The following is an 18,717-nucleotide window of genomic DNA, read 5'->3' on the forward strand; positions in this document are numbered from 1 at the left end:
TTTGAACTTGTTATCAGTATAAAAGACACCTGTTCACAACCTCGAACAGTCACACTCCAAACTCCACTATGGCCAAGACCAAAGAGCTGTCAAAGGACACCAGAAACAAAATTGTAGACCTGCACCAGGCTGGGAAGACTGAATCTGCAATAGGTAAGCAGCTTGGTTTGAAGAAATCAACTGTGGGAGCAATTATTAGGAAATGGAAGACATACAACACCACTAATAATCTCCCTCGATCTGGGGCTCCACGCAAGATCTCACCCCGTGGGGTCAAAATGATCACAAGAACTGTGAGCAAAAATCCCAGAACCACACGGGGGGACCTAGTGAATGACCTGCAGAGAGCTGGGACCAAAGTAACAAAGCCTACCATCAGTAACACACTACGCCGCCAGGGACTCAAATCCTGCAGTGCCAGACGTATCCCCCTGCTTAAGCCAGTACATGTCTAGGCCCATCTGAAGTTTGCTAGAGTGCATTTGGATGATCCAGAAGAGGATTGGGAGAATGTCATATGGTCAGATTAAACCAAAATATAACTTTTTGGTAAAAACTCAACTCGTCGTGTTTGGAGGACAAAGAATGCTGAGTTGCATCCAAAGAACACCATACCTACTGTGAAGCATGGGGGTGGAAACATCATGCTTTGGAGCTGTTTTTCTGCAAAGGGACCAGGACGACTGATCCGTGTAAAGGAAAGAATGAATGGGGCCATGTATCGTGAGATTTTGAGTGAAAACCTCCTTCCATCAGCAAGGGCATTGAAGATGAAACGTGGCTGGGTCTTTCAGCATGACAATGATCCCAAACACACCGCCCGGGCAACGAAGGAGTGGCTTCGTAAGAAGCATTTCAAGGTCCTGGAGTGGCCTAGCCAGTCTCCAGATCTCAACCCCATAGAAAATCTTTGGAGGGAGTTGAAAGTCCGTGTTGCCCAGCGACAGCCCCAAAACATCACTGCTCTAGAGGAGATCTGCATGGAGGAATGGGCCAAAATACCAGCAACAGTGTGTGAAAACCTTGTGAAGACTTACAGAAAACGTTTGACCTGTGTCATTGCCAACAAAGGGTATATAACAAAGTATTGAGAAACGTTTGTTATTGACCAAATACTTATTTTCCACCATAATTTGCAAATAAATTCATTAAAAATCCTACAATGTGATTTTCTGGATTTTTTTCCCTCATTTTGTCTGTCATAGTTGACGTGTACCTATGATGAAAATTACAGGCCTCTCTCATCTTTTTAAGTGGGAGAACTTGCACAATTGGTGGCTGACTAAATACTTTTTTTCCCCCACTGTACATATTGTTGGGATCATAAATAAGAGATGCTAGTGTAGTGAATTTAATCTGCTTTATGGTCCAGAGGTTACACAGTTCAAGGCATTCAATTAAAATTAGTAATTCATTGTGATTGGGTCAAAGTACCTGCTAACATAACACTGATAATAGCCTTTGCGTTCAAAACAGTGAATCATCACTGACTAATCATAACTAGAGCCGTTGAATTGACAGGATCAACGACTAACACCGACTTTACAGAACTGGTGGTTCTGTAGGCCTGGGTGTGTTCTCTCCCAACTGGATCACTGAACTGAACTAAACTAACAGCTGTGCTAGCTAGGCCAAGTTCTGATAACTAGATCCATGTGGGTCTCCGGCCACACAGAGCAGAGCAGAGACTTCATTCCAGCCAGTTCTGGGAAGAGAAAGATCTGCCATAGTTTCTCAGACACCTGCTGTCCCACAGTGATATCAATGGAGAGAAAAAATATCCTGCTGCTGCCTGCACTAAACTAAGGCAGATCAATATTCCTCACATAATGAATCACTTACAGTGAGCTATAGGCAAGAAGAAATTTTTACACAGTCAGTAATACAAAATAATGCTTATACCATGGCAGTGGAGCAAATAAACCTGTTTAGAAAAGTATACTGGTCAGTGTTCACAAAGCGTCTCAAAGTAGGAGTGCTGATCTAAATATCAGGTGCCCCAGTCTTATTCATTCTGATCTAAAACCCTGAAATGATCGCAGCTCAGCACTCCTACTCCAAGGGCGGCAGGTAGCTTAGTGGTTAAGAGCGTTGTGCCAGTAACCGAAAGGTTGCTGGTTCTAATCCCCTTTGCCGACTAGCTGAAAAATCTGTCGATGTGCCCTTGAGCAAGGCACTTGATCCTGTAAGTCGCTCCGGATAAGAGCGTCTGCTAAATTATTAATTATTAACACACTTTGTGAATATGGGCCACTGTGAGCATATTTACTAGTGTGCCGACGTGCTTCTGAGCTAGTCTACAGTGATGCTGGCATGCCTCCTCTCGTACTCCCTGTTCACCCACGACTCCAACTCCATCATCAGGTTTCCTGACTGTCAGAGACATGGCGTGTGGTGCCGGGACAACAACCTCTCCCTCAACGTCAGTAAGACCAAGGAGTGGACTACAGGAAACGGGGAGAGCCATGGGATGGGCTGTAGTGGAGAGCTTCGCGTTCACATCGCTAAGGACTTAACATGATCCACACCCCAGCAGTCGTGAAGAGAGCACGACAGCGCCTCTTCCCCCTCAGGAGGCTGAAAATATTTGCCATGGGCCCCTCAGATCCTCAAAAAGTTTCTACAGTTGCACCATTGAGAGAATCATGACTGGCTGCATCAACGCTTGGTGTGGTAACTGTACCGCCCTCGATCGCAAAGCGCATCAGAAGGTGGTGCCGTGCGGACGGCCCAGTACATCACTGGGGCCAAGCTCCCTGCCATCACTGGGGCCAAGCTCCCTGCCATCCAAGACCTCTATCTCAGGCACAGGGTCCTCCACAAGGAATGTAAGAGGGGCGCTCCACCACCTTGTGGATTGGCAGTAAAAAAAAATATCTAAAAAGGGAACTGTGTCAAGAACTGCAACGCTGCTGGGTTTTTCACACTCAACAGTTTCCTGTGCGTATCAAGAATGGCCACCCAAAATGGTCCACCACCCAGCCAACTTGACACAACTGTGGGAAGCATTGGAGTCAACATGGGCCACTATCCCTGTGGAACGCTTTCAACACCTTGTAGAGTCCACGACCCTATGACTTGAGTCTGTTCTGAGGGGTACACACACACACACACACACACACCACACACACACACACACACACAGTGGCAGGTAGTCTAGCAGTTAGAGCATTGGGCAAGTAACCGAAAGGTCGCCAGTTCGAAAAAAAACACATTTCCAATTCACACATGATATAATAATAATTATATAATACACACTCATGATACACACTTTATAACACTTTCACCCACCAAATGATTGTTATACACACACACTTTCAAACATGATATGCTGCTACTCTGTTTGTTACTCTTATATCCTGATGCCTAGTCACTTTACCCTGCCTTCATGTACATATCTACCTCAAATACCTTATTATTATCTATCCTGATGCCTAGTCACTTTACCCTGCCTTCATGTACATATCTACCTCAAATACCTTATTATTATCTATCCTGACGCCTAGTTACTTTACCCCTGCCTTCATGTACATATCTACCTCAAATACCTATTATTATCTATCCTGATGTCTAGTCACTTTACCCTGCCTTCATGTACATATCTACCTCAAATACCTTATTATGATCTATCCTGACGCCTAGTCACTTTACCCTGCCTTCATGTACATATCTACCTCAAATACCATTATGATCTATCCTGATGCCTAGTCACTTTACCCTGCCTTCATGTACATATCTACCTCAAATACCTTATTATGATCTATCCTGATGCCTAGTCACTTTACCCTGCCTTCATGTACATATCTACCTCAAATACCTTATTATTATCTATCCTGATGCCTAGTCACTTTACTCCTGCCTTCATGTACATATCTACTTCAAATACCTTATTATTATCTATCCTGATGCCTAGTCACTTTACCCCTGCCTTCATGTACATATCTACCTCAAATACCTTATTATTATCTATCCTGATGCCTAGTCACTTTACTCCTGCCTTCATGTACATATCTACCTCAAATACCTTATTATTATCTATCCTGATGCCTAGTCACTTTACCCTGCCTTCATGTACATATCTATCTCAAATACCTTATTATGATCTATCCTGATGCCTAGTCACTTTACCCTGCCTTCATGTACATATCTACCTCAAATACCTTATTATCTATCCTGATGCCTAGTCACTTTACCCTGCCTTCATGTACATATCTACCTCAAATACCTTATTATGATCTATCCTGACGCCTAGTCACTTTACCCTGCCTTCATGTACATATCTACCTCAAATACCTTATTATTATCTATCCTGATGCCTAGTCACTTTACCTGCCTTCATGTAGATATCTACCTCAAATACCTTATTATCTATCCTGATGTCTAGTCACTTTACCCCTGCCTTCATGTACATATCTACCTCAAATACCATTATTATCTATCCTGATGCCTAGTCACTTTACCCTGCCTTCATGTACATATCTACCTCAAATACCTTATTATTATCTATCCTGATGCCTAGTCACTTTACCCTGCCTTCATGTACATATCTACCTCAAATACCTTATTATTATCTATCCTGATGCCTAGTCACTTTACCCTGCCTTCATGTACATATCTACCTCAAATACCTTATAATGATCTATCCTGATGCCTAGTCACTTTACCCTGCCTTCATGTAAATATCTACCTCAAATACCTTATTATTATCTATCCTGATGTCTAGTCACTTTACCCTGCCTTCATGTAAATATCTACCTCAAATACCTTATTATTATCTATCCTGATGCCTAGTCACTTTACCCTGCCTTCATGTACATATCTACCTCAAATACCTTATTATTATCTATCCTGACGCCTAGTCACTTTACCCTGCCTTCATGTACATATCTACCTAAAATACCTTATTATTATCTATCCTGATGCCTAGTCACATACCCCTGCCTTCATGTACATATCTACCTCAAATACCTTATTATGATCTATCCTGATGCCTAGTCACTTTACCCCTGCCTTCATGTACATATCTACCTCAAATACCTTATTATTATCTATCCTGATGCCTAGTCACTTTACCCCTGCCTTCATGTACATATCTACCTCAAATACCTTATTATTATCTATCCTGACGCCTAGTCACTTTACCCTGCCTTCATGTACATATCTACCTCAAATACCTTATTATTATCTATCCTGATGCCTAGTCACTTTACCCTGCCTTCATGTACATATCTACCTCAAATACCTTATTATTATCTATCCTGATGCCTAGTCACTTTACCCTGCCTTCATGTACATATCTACCTCAAATACCTTATTATGATCTATCCTGATGCCTAGTAACTTTACCCTGCCTTCATGTACATATCTACCTCAAATACCTTATTATGATCTATCCTGACGCCTAGTCACTTTACCCTGCCTTCATGTACATATCTACCTCAAATACCTTATTATGATCTATCCTGACGCCTAGTCACTTTACCCTGCCTTCATGTACATATCTACCTCAAATACCTTATTATTATCTATCCTGATGCCTAGTCACTTTACCCTGCCTTCATGTACATATCTACCTCAAATACCTTATTATTATCTATCCTGATGCCTAGTCACTTTACCCTGCCTTCATGTACATATCTACCTCAAATACCTTATTATTATCTATCCTGATGCCTAGTCACTTTACCCTGCCTTCATGTACATATCTACCTCAAATACCTTATTATTATCTATCCTGATGCCTAGTCACTTTACCCTGCCTTCATGTACATATCTACCTCAAATACCTTATTATTATCTATCCTGATGCCTAGTCACTTTACCCTGCCTTCATGTACATATCTACCTGAAATACCTTATTATTATCTATCCTGATGCCTAGTCACTTTACTCCTGCCTTCATGTACATATCTACCTCAAATACCTTATTATGATCTATCCTGATGCCTAGTCACTTTACCCTGCCTTCATGTACATATCTACCTCAAATACCTTATTATGATCTATCCTGATGCCTAGTCACTTTACTCCTGCCTTCATGTACATATCTACCTCAAATACCTTATTATTATCTATCCTGGGATGCCTAGTCACTTTACCCTGCCTTCATGTACATATCTACCTCAAATACCTTATTATTATCTATCCTGATGCCTAGTCACTTTACCCTGCCTTCATGTACATATCTACCCCAAATACCTATTATTATCTATCCTGATGCCTAGTCACTTTATCCTGCCTTCATGTACATATCTACCTCAAATACCTTATTATTATCTATCCTGATGCCTAGTCACTTTACCCTGCCTTCATGTACATATCTACCTCAAATACCTTATTATGATCTATCCTGATGCCTAGTCACTTTACCCTGCCTTCATGTACATATCTACCTCAAATACCTTATTATGATCTATCCTGATGCCTAGTCACTTTACCCTGCCTTCATGTACATATCTACCTCAAATACCTTATAATTATCTATCCTGAGGCCTAGTCACTTTACCCTGCCTTCATGTACATATCTACCTCAAATACCTTATTATGATCTATCCTGATGCCTAGTCACTTTACCCTGCCTTCATGTACATATCTACCTCAAATACCTTATTACTATCTATCCAGATGCCTAGTCACTTTTACCCTGCCTTCATGTACATATCTACCTCAAATACCTTATTATTATCTATCCTGATGCCTAGTCACTTTACTCCTGCCTTCATGTACATATCTACCTCAAATACCTTATTATTATCTATCCTGATGCCTAGTCACTTTACTCCTGCCTTCATGTACATATCTACCTCTAAATACCTTATTATTATCTATCCTGATGCCTAGTCACTTTACTCCTGCCTTCATGTACATATCTACCTCAAATACCTTATTATTATCTATCCTGATGCCTAGTCACTTTACCCCTGCCTTTCATGTACATATCTACCTCAAATACCTTATAATGATCTATCCTGATGCCTAGTCACTTTACCCTGCCTTCAGTAAATATCCACCTCAAATACCTTATTATTATCTATCCTGATGCCTAGTCACTTTACCCTGCCTTCATGTAAATATCTACCTCAAATACCTCATTATTATCTATCCTGATGCCTAGTCACTTTACCCTGCCTTCATGTACATATCTACCTCAAATACCTTATTATTATCTATCCTGATGCCTAGTCACTTTACCCTGCCTTCATGTACATATCTACCTCAAATACCTTATTATTATCTATCCTGATGCCTAGTCACTTTACCCTGCCTTCATGTACATATCTACCTCAAATACCTTATTATTATCTATCCTGACGCCTAGTTACTTTACCCTGCCTTCATGTACATATCTACCTCAAATACCTTAGTATTATCTATCCTGATGTCTAGTCACTTTACCCTGCCTTCATGTACATATCTACCTCAAATACCTTATTATGATCTATCCTGACGCCTAGTCACTTTACCCTGCCTTCATGTACATATCTACCTCAAATACCTTATTATGATCTATCCTGATGCCTAGTCACTTTACCTGCCTTCATGTACATATCTACCTCAAATACCTTATTATGATCTATCCTGATGCCTAGTCACTTTACCCTGCCTTCATGTACATATCTACCTCAAATACCTTATTATTATCTATCCTGATGCCTAGTCACTTTACCCTGCCTTCATGTACATATCTACTTCAAATACCTTATTATTATCTATCCTGATGCCTAGTCACTTTACCCTGCCTTCATGTACATATCTACCTCAAATACCTTATTATTATCTATCCTGATGCCTAGTCACTTTACTTCTGCCTTCATGTACATATCTACCTCAAATACCTTATTATTATCTATCCTGATGCCTAGTCACTTTACCCTGCCTTCATGTACATATCTACCTCAAATACCTTATTATGATCTATCCCGATGCCTAGTCACTTTACCCTGCCTTCATGTACATATCTACCTCAAATACCTTATTATTATCTATCCTGATGCCTAGTCACTTTACCCTGCCTTCTATGTACATATCTACCTCAAATACCTTATTATGATCTATCCTGACGCCTAGTCACTTTACCCTGCCTTCATGTACATATCTACCTCAAATACCTTATTATCTATCCTGATGCCTAGTCACTTTACCCCCTGCCTTCATGTAGATATCTACCTCAAATACCTTATTATCTATCCTGATGTCTAGTCACTTTACCCTGCCTTCATGTACATATCTACCTCAAATACCTTATTATTATCTATCCTGATGCCTAGTCACTTTACCCTGCCTTCATGTACATATCTACCTCAAATACCTTATTATTATCTATCCTGATGCCTAGTCACTTTACCCTGCCTTCATGTGTACATATCTACCTCAAATACCTTATTATTATCTATCCTGATGCCTAGTCACTTTACCCTGCCTTCATGTACATATCTACCTCAAATACCTTATAATGATCTATCCTGATGCCTAGTCACTTTACCCTGCCTTCATGTAAATATCTACCTCAAATACCTTATTATTATCTATCCTGATGTCTAGTCACTTTACCCGCCTTCATGTAAATATATACCTCAAATACCTTATTATTATCTATCCTGATGCCTAGTCACTTTACCCTGCCTTCATGTACATATCTACCTCAAATACCTTATTATTATCTATCCTGACGCCCAGTCACTTTACCCTGCCTTCATGTACATATCTACCTAAAAACCTTATTATTATCTATCCTGATGCCTAGTCACATACCCGCCTTCATGTACATATCTACCTCAAATACCTTATTATGATCTATCCTGATGCTAGTCACTTTACTCTCTGCCTTCATGTACATATCTACCTCAAATACCTTATTATTATCTATCCTGATGCCTAGTCACTTTACTCCTGCCTTCATGTACATATCTACCTCAAATACCTTATTATTATCTATCCTGACGCCTAGTCACTTTACTCCGCCTTCATGTACATATCTACCTCAAATACCTTATTATTATCTATCCTGATGCCTAGTCACTTTATTCCTGCCTTCATGTACATATCTACCTCAAATACCATTATTATCTATCCTGATGCCTAGTCACTTTACCCTGCCTTCATGTACATATCTACCTCAAATACCTTATTAAGATCTACGATGCCTAGTAACTTTACCCCTGCCTTCATGTACATATCTACCTCAAATACCTTATTATGATCTATCCTGACGCCTAGTCACTTTACCCGCCTTCATGTACATATCTACCTCAAATACCTTATTATGATCTATCCTGGATGCCTAGTCACTTTTACCCTGCCTTCATGTACATATCTACCTCAAATACCTTATTATTATCTATCCTGATGCCTAGTCACTTTATTCCTTGCCTTCATGTACATATCTACCTCAAATACCTTATTATTATCTATCCTGAGTGCCTAGTCACTTTACTCCTGCCTTCATGTACATATCTACCTCAAATACCTTATTATTATCTATCCTGATGCCTAGTCACTTTACCCTGCCTTCATGTACATATCTACCTCAAATACCTTATTATTATCTATCCTGATGCCTAGTCACTTTACTCCTGCCTTCATGTACATATCTCCCTCAAATATCTTATTATTATCTATCCGATGCCTAGTCACTTTACCCTGCCTTCATGTACATATCTACCCTGAAATACCTTATTATTATCTATCCTGATGCCTAGTCACTTTAACCTGCCTTCATGTACATATCTACCTCAAATACCTTATTATGATCTATCCTGATGCCTAGTCACTTTACTCCTGCCTTCATGTACATATCTACCTCAAATACCTTATGTATATCTATCCTGATGCCTAGTCACTTTACCTGCATTCATGTACATATCTACCTCAAATACCTTATTATTATCTATCCTGATGCCTAGTCACTTTACCCTGCCTTCATGTACATATCTACCTCAAATACCTTATTATTATCTATCCTGATGCCTAGTCACTTTACCCTGCCTTCATGTACATATCTACCTCAAATACCTTATTATTATCTATCCTGATGCCTAGTCACTTTACTCCTGCCTTCATGTACATATCTACCTCAAATACCTTATTATGATCTATCCTGATGCCTAGTCACTTTACCCTGCCTTCATGTACATATCTACCTCAAATACCTTATTATGATCTATCCTGATGCCTAGTCACTTTACCCTGCCTTCATGTACATATCTACCTCAAATACCTTATTATTATCTATCCTGATGCCTAGTCACTTTACTCCTGCCTTCATGTACATATCTACCTCAAATACCTTATTATCTATCCTGATGCCTAGTCACTTTACCTGCCTTCATGTACATATCTACCTCAAATACCTTATTATTATCTATCCTGATGCCTAGTCACTTTACCCTGTCTTCATGTACATATCTACCTCAAATACCTTATTATTATCATCCTGATGCCTAGTCACTTTACCCTGCCTTCATGTACATATCTACCTCAAATACCTTATTATTATCTATCCTGACGCCTAGTCACTTTACCCTGCCTTCATGTACATATCTACCTCAAATACCTTATTATTATCTATCCTGATGCCTAGTCACTTTACCCTGCCTTCATGTACATATCTACCTCAAATACCTTATTATGATCTATCCTGATGCCTAGTCACTTTATCCTGCCTTCATGTACATATCTACCTCAAATACCTTATTATTATCTATCCCTGATGCCTAGTCACTTTACCCTGCCTTCATGTACATATCTACCTCAAATACCTTATTATTATCTATCCTGATGCCTAGTCACTTTACTCCTGCCTTCATGTACATATCTACTCTCAAATACCTTATTATTATCTATCCTGATGCCTAGTCACTTTACCCTGCCTTCATGTACATATCTACCTCAAATACCTTATTATTATCTATCCTGATGCCTAGTCACTTTACCCTGCCTTCATGTACATATCTACCTCAAATACCTTATTATGATCTATCCTGATGCCTAGTCACTTTACCCTGCCTTCATGTACATATCTACCTCAAATACCTTATTATTATCTATCCTGATGCCTAGTCACTTTACCCTGCCTTCATGTACATATCTACCTCAAATACCTTATTATTATCTATCCTGACGCCTAGTCACTTTACCCTGCCTTCATGTACATATCTACCTCAAATACCTTATTATTATCTATCCTGATGCCTAGTCACTTTACCTGCCTTCATGTACATATCTACCTCAAATACCTTATTATTATCTATCCTGATGCCTAGTCACTTTACCCTGCCTTCATGTACATATCTACCTCAAATACCTTATTATTATCTATCCTGATGCCTAGTCACTTTACCCTGCCTTCATGTACATATCTACCTCAAATACCTTATTATTATCTATCCTGATGCCTAGTCACTTTACCCTGCCTTCATGTACATATCTACCTCAAATACCTTATTATTATCTATCCTGATGCCTAGTCACTTTACCCTGCCTTCATGTACATATCTACCTCAAATACCTTATTATTATCTATCCTGATGCCTAGTCACTTTACTCCTGCCTTCATGTACATATCTACCTCCAAATACCTTATTATGATCTATCCTGATGCCTAGTCACTTTACCCTGCCTTCATGTACATATCTACCTCAAATACCTTATTATGATCTATCCTGATGCCTAGTCACTTTACCCTGCCTTCATGTACATATCTACCTCAAATACCTTATTATTATCTATCCTGATGCCTAGTCACTTTACCCTGCCTTCATGTACATATCTACCTCAAATACCTTATTATTATCTATCCTGATGCCTAGTCACTTTACCCTGCCTTCATGTACATATCTACCTCAAATACCTTATTATTATCTATCCTGATGCCTAGTCACTTTACCCTGCCTTCATGTACATATCTACCTCAAATACCTTATTATTATCTATCCTGATGCCTAGTCACTTTACCCTGCCTTCATGTACATATCTACCTCAAATACCTTATTATTATCTATCCTGATGCCTAGTCACTTTACCCTGCCTTCATGTACATATCTACCTCAAATACCTTTTATTATCTATCCTGATGCCTAGTCACTTTACCCTGCCTTCATGTACATATCTACCTCAAATACCTTATTATTATCTATCCTGATGCCTAGTCACTTTACCCTGCCTTCATGTACATATCTACCTCAAATACCTTTTATGATCTATCCTGATGCCTAGTCACTTTACCCTGCCTTCATGTACATATCTACCTCAAATACCTTATTATGATCTATCCTGATGCCTAGTCACTTTACCTGCCTTCATGTACATATCTACCTCAAATACCTTATTATTATCTATCCTGATGCCTAGTCACTTTACCCTGCCTTCATGTACATATCTACCTCAAATACCTTATTATTATCTATCCTGATGCTCTAGTCACTTTACCCTGCCTTCATGTACATATCTACCTCAAATACCTTATTATTATCTATCCTGATGCCTAGTCACTTTTACCCTGCCTTCATGTACATATCTACCTCAAATACCTTATTATTATCTATCCTGATGCCTAGTCACTTTACCCCTGCCTTCATGTACATATCTACCTCAAATACCTTATTATTATCTATCCTGATGCCTAGTCACTTTACCCTGCCTTCATGTACATATCTACCTCAAATACCTTTTATGATCTATCCTGATGCCTAGTCACTTTACCCTGCCTTCATGTACATATCTACCTCAAAATACCTTATTATTATCTATCCTGATGCCTAGTCACTTTACCCTGCCTTCATGTACATATCTACCTCAAATACCTTATTATGATCTATCCTGATGCCTAGTCACTTTATCCGCCTTCATGTACATATCTACCTCAAATACCTTATTATTATCTATCCTGATGCCTAGTCACTTTACCCTGCCTTCATGTACATATCTACCTCAAATACCTTATTATTATCTATCCTGATGCCTAGTCACTTTACCCTGCCTTCATGTACATATCTACCTCAAATACCTTATTATGATCTATCCTGATGCCTAGTCACTTTACCCCTGCCTTCATGTACATATCTACCTCAAATACCTTATTATTATCTATCCTGATGCCTAGTCACTTTACCCTGCCTTCATGTACATATCTACCTCAAATACCTTATTATTATCTATCCTGATGCCTAGTCACTTTACCCTGCCTTCATGTACATATCTACCTCAAATACCTTATTATTATCTATCCTGATGCCTAGTCACTTTACCTGCCTTCATGTACATATCTACCTCAAATACCTATTATTATCTATCCTGATGCCTAGTCACTTTACTCCTGCCTTCATGTACATATCTACCTCAAATACCTTATTATTATCTATCCTGATGCCTAGTCACTTTACCCTGCCTTCATGTACATATCTACCTCAAATACCTTATTATGATCTATCCTGATGCCTAGTCACTTTACCCGCCTTCATGTACATATCTACCTCAAATACCTATTATTATCTATCCTGATGCCTAGTCACTTTATCCTGCCTTCATGTACATATCTACCTCAAATACCTTATTATTATCTATCCTGATGCCTTAGTCACTTTACCCCTGCCTTCATGTACATATCTACCTCAAATACCTTATTATTATCTATCCTGATGCCTAGTCACTTTACCCTGCCTTCATGTACATATCTACCTCAAATACCTTATTATTATCTATCCTGATGCCTAGTCACTTACACCTGCCTTCATGTACATATCTACCTCAAATACCCATTATTATCTATCCTGATGCCTAGTCACTTTACCCTGCCTTCATGTACATATCTACCTCAAATACCTTATTATTATCTATCCTGATGCCTAGTCATTTTTACCCTGCCTTCATGTACATATCTACCTCAAATACCTTATTATTATCTATCCTGACGCCTAGTCACTTTACCCTGCCTTCATGTACATATCTACCTCAAATACCTATTATTATCTATCCTGATGCCTAGTCACTTTACCCTGCCTTCATGTACATATCTACCTCTAAATACCTATTATTATCTATCCTGATGCCTAGTCACTTTACCCTGCCTTCATGTACATATCTACCTCAAATACCTTATTATTATCTATCCTGATGCCTAGTCACTTTACCCTGCCTTCATGTACATATCTACCTCAAATACCTTATTATTATCTATCCTGATGCCTAGTCACTTTACCCTGCCTTCATGTACATATCTACCTCAAATACCTTATTATGATCTATCCTGATGCCTAGTCACTTTACCTGCCTTCATGTAAATATCTACCTCAAATACCTTATTATTATCTATCCTGATGTCTAGTCACTTTACCCCTGCCTTCATGTACATATCTACCTCAAATACCTTATTATTATCTATCCTGATGCCTAGTCACTTTACCCTGCCTTCATGTACATATCTACCTCAAATACCTTATTATTATCTATCCTGATGCCTAGTCACTTTACCTGCCTTCATGTACATATCTACCTCAAATACCTTTATTATTATCTATCCTGATGCCTAGTCACTTTACCCCTGCCTTCATGTACATATCTACCTCAAATACCTTATTAGTATCTATCCTGATGCCTAGTCATTTTTACCCTGCCTTCATGTACATATCTACCTCAAATACCTATTATTATCTATCCTGACGCCTAGTCACTTTACCCTGCCTTCATGTACATATCTACCTCAAATACCTTTTATTATCTATCCTGATGCCTAGTCACTTTACCCTGCCTTCATGTACATATCTACCTCAAATACCTTATTATCTATCCTGATGCCTAGTCATTTACTCCTGCCTTCATGTACATATCTACCTCAAATACCTTATTATTATCTATCCTGATGCCTAGTCACTTTACCCTGCCTTCATGTACATATCTACCTCAAATACCTTATTATTATCTATCCTGATGCCTAGTCACTTTACTCCTGCCCTCATGTACATATCTACCTCAAATACCTTATTATTATCTATCCTGATGCCTAGTCACTTTACCCCTGTCTTCATGTACATATCTACCTCAAATACCTTATTATTATCTATCCTGATGCCTAGTCACTTTACCCCTGCCTTCATGTACATATCTACCTCAAATACCTTATTATGATCTATCCTGATGCCTAGTCACTTTACTCCTGCCTTCATGTACATATCTACCTCAAATACCTTATTATGATCTATCCTGATGCCTAGTCACTTTACCCTGCCTTCATGTAAATATCTACCTCAAATACCTTATTATTATCTATCCTGATGCCTAGTCACTTTTACTCCTGCCTTCATGTACATATCTACCTCAAATACCTTATTATTATCTATCCTGATGTAGTCATTTACCCTGCCTTCATGTACATATCTACCTCAAATATTATTATGATCTATCCTGATGCCTAGTCACTTTACCCTGCCCCTTCATGTACATATCTACCTCAAATACCTTATTATTATCTATCCTGGATGCCTAGCTCACTTTACCCTGCCTTCATGGTACATATCACCTCAAATACCTTATAATTATCTATCCTGATGCCTAGTCACTTTACCCTGCCTTCATGTACATATCTACCTCAAATACCTTATTATTATCTATCCTGATGCCTAGTCACTTTACCCCTGCCTTCATGTACATATCTACCTCAAATACCTTATTATTATCTATCCTGATGCCTAGTCACTTTACCCCCTGCCTTCATGTACATATCTACCTCAAATACCTTATTATGATCTATCCTGATGCCTAGTCACTTTACCCTGCCTTCATGTAAATATCTACCTCAAATACCGTATTATTATCTATCCTGATGCCTAGTCACTTTACCCGCCTTCATGTACATATCTACCTCAAATACCTTATTATTATCTATCCTGATGCCTAGTCACTTTATCCTGCTTCATGTACATATCTACCTCAAATACCTTATTATCTATCCTGATGCCTAGTCGACTTTACCCTGCCTTCATGTACATATCTACCTCAAATACCTTATTATTATCTATCCTGATGCCTAGTCACTTTACCTGCCTTCATGTACATATCTACCTCAAATACCTTATTATTATCTATCCTGATGCCTAGTCAATTTATCCTGCCTTCATGTACATATCTACCTCAAATACCTTATTATTATCTATCCTGATGCCTAGTCACTTTACCCTGCCTTCATGTACATATCTACTCAAATACCTTATTATGATCTATCCTGATGCCTAGTAACTTTACCCTGCCTTCATGTACATATCTACCTCAAATACCTTATTATTATCTATCCTGATGCCTAGTAACTTACCCTGCCTTCATGTACATATCTACCTCAAATACCTTATTATTATCTATCCTGATGCCTAGTCACTTTACCTGCCTTCATGTACATATCTACCTCAAATACCTTATTATGATCTATCCTGACGCCTAGTCACTTACCTGCCTTCATGTACATATCTACCTCAAATACCTTATTATTATCTATCCTGATGCCTAGTCACTTTACTCCTGCCTTCATGTACATATCTACCTCAAATACCTTATTATTATCTATCCTGATGCCTAGTCACTTTACCCTGCCTTCATGTACATATCTACCTCAAATACCTTATTATTATCTATCCTGATGCCTAGTCACTTTACCCGCCTCATGTACATATCTACCTCAAATACCTTATTATTATCTATCCTGATGCCTAGTCACTTTACCCTGCCTTCATGTACATATCTACCTCAAATACCTTATTATTATCTATCCTGATGCCTAGTCACTTTACCCTGCCTTCATGTACATATCTACCTCAAATACCTTATTATTATCTATCCTGATGCCTAGTCACTTTACCCTGCCTTCATGTACATATCTACCTCAAATACCATTATTATCTATCCTGACGCCTAGTCACTTTACCCTGCCTTCATGTACATATCTACCTCAAATACCTATTATTATCTATCCTGATGCTAGTAACTTTTACTCCTGCCTTCATGTACATATCTACCTCAAATACCTTATTATTATCTATCCGATGCCTAGTCACTTTACCCTGCCTTCATGTACATATCTACCTCAAATACTTATTATTATCTATCCTGATGCCTAGTCACTTTACCCTGCCTTCATGTACATATCTACCTCAAATACCTTATTATTATCTATCCTGATGCCTAGTCACTTTACCCTGCCTTCATGTACATATCTACCTCAAATACCTTATTATTATCTATCCGATGCCTAGTCACTTTACCCTGCCTTCGTACATATCTACCTCAAATACCTTATTATGATCTATCCTGATGCTCTAGTCACTTTACTCCTGCCTTCATGTACATATCTACCTCAAATACCTTATTATGATCTATCCTGATGCCTAGTCACTTTACCCTGCCTTCATGTACATATCTACCTCAAATGACCTTATTATTATCTATCCTGATGCCTAGTCACTTTACCTGCCTTCTATGTACATATCTACCTCAAAACCTTATTATTATCTATCCTGATGCCTAGTCACTTTACCCTGCCCTTCATGTACATATCTACCTCAAATACCTTATTATTATCTATCCTGACGCCTAGTCACTTTACCCTGCCTTCATGTACATATCTACCTCAAATACCTTATTATTATCTATCCGACGCCTAGTCACTTTACCCTGCCTTCATGTACATATCTACTCTCAAATACCTTATTATGATCTATCCTGATGCTTAGTAACTTTACCCTGCCTTCATGTACATATCTACCTCAAATACCATTATTATCTATCCTGATGCCTAGTCACTTTACCCTGCCTTCATGTACATATCTACCTCAAATACCTTATTATTATCTATCCTGATGCCTAGTCACTTTACCCTGCCTTCATGTACATATCTACCTCAAATACCTTATTATTATCTATCCTGATGCCTAGTCACTCTACCCTGCCTTCATGTACATATCTACCTCAAATACCTTATTATTATCTATCCTGATGCCTAGTCACTTTACCCTGCCTTCATGTACATATCTACCTCAAATACCTTATTATGATCTATCCTGACGCCTAGTCACTTTACCCTGCCTTCATGTACATATCTACCTCAAATACCTTATTATGATCTATCCTGATGCCTAGTCACTTTACCCTGCCTTCATGTACATATCTACCTCAAATACCTTATTATGATCTATCCTGATGCCTAGTCACTTTACCCTGCCTTCATGTACATATCTACCTCAAATACCTTATTATTATCTATCCTGATGCCTAGTCACTTTACCCTGCCTTCATGTACATATCTACCTCAAATACCTTATTATTATCTATCCTGATGCCTAGTCACTTTACCCTGCCTTCATGTACATATCTACCTCAAATACCTTATTATTATCTATCCTGATGCCTAGTCACTTTACCCTGCCTTCATGTACATATCTACCTCAAATACCTTATTATTATCTATCCTGATGCCTAGTCACTTTACCCCTGCCTTCATGTACATATCTACCTCAAATACCTTATTATTATCTATCCTGATGCCTAGTCACTTTACCCTGCCTTCATGTACATATCTACCTCAAATACCTTATTATTATCTATCCTGATGCCTAGTCACTTTACCCCTGCCTTCATGTACATATCTACCTCAAATACCTTATTATTATCTATCCTGATGCCTAGTCACTTTACCCTGCCTTCATGTACATATCTACCTCAAATACCTTATTATTATCT

The sequence above is a fragment of the Coregonus clupeaformis genome, unplaced genomic scaffold (assembly GCF_020615455.1).
Source record: "Coregonus clupeaformis isolate EN_2021a unplaced genomic scaffold, ASM2061545v1 scaf0008, whole genome shotgun sequence".
Classification (NCBI taxonomy): domain Eukaryota; kingdom Metazoa; phylum Chordata; class Actinopteri; order Salmoniformes; family Salmonidae; genus Coregonus; species Coregonus clupeaformis.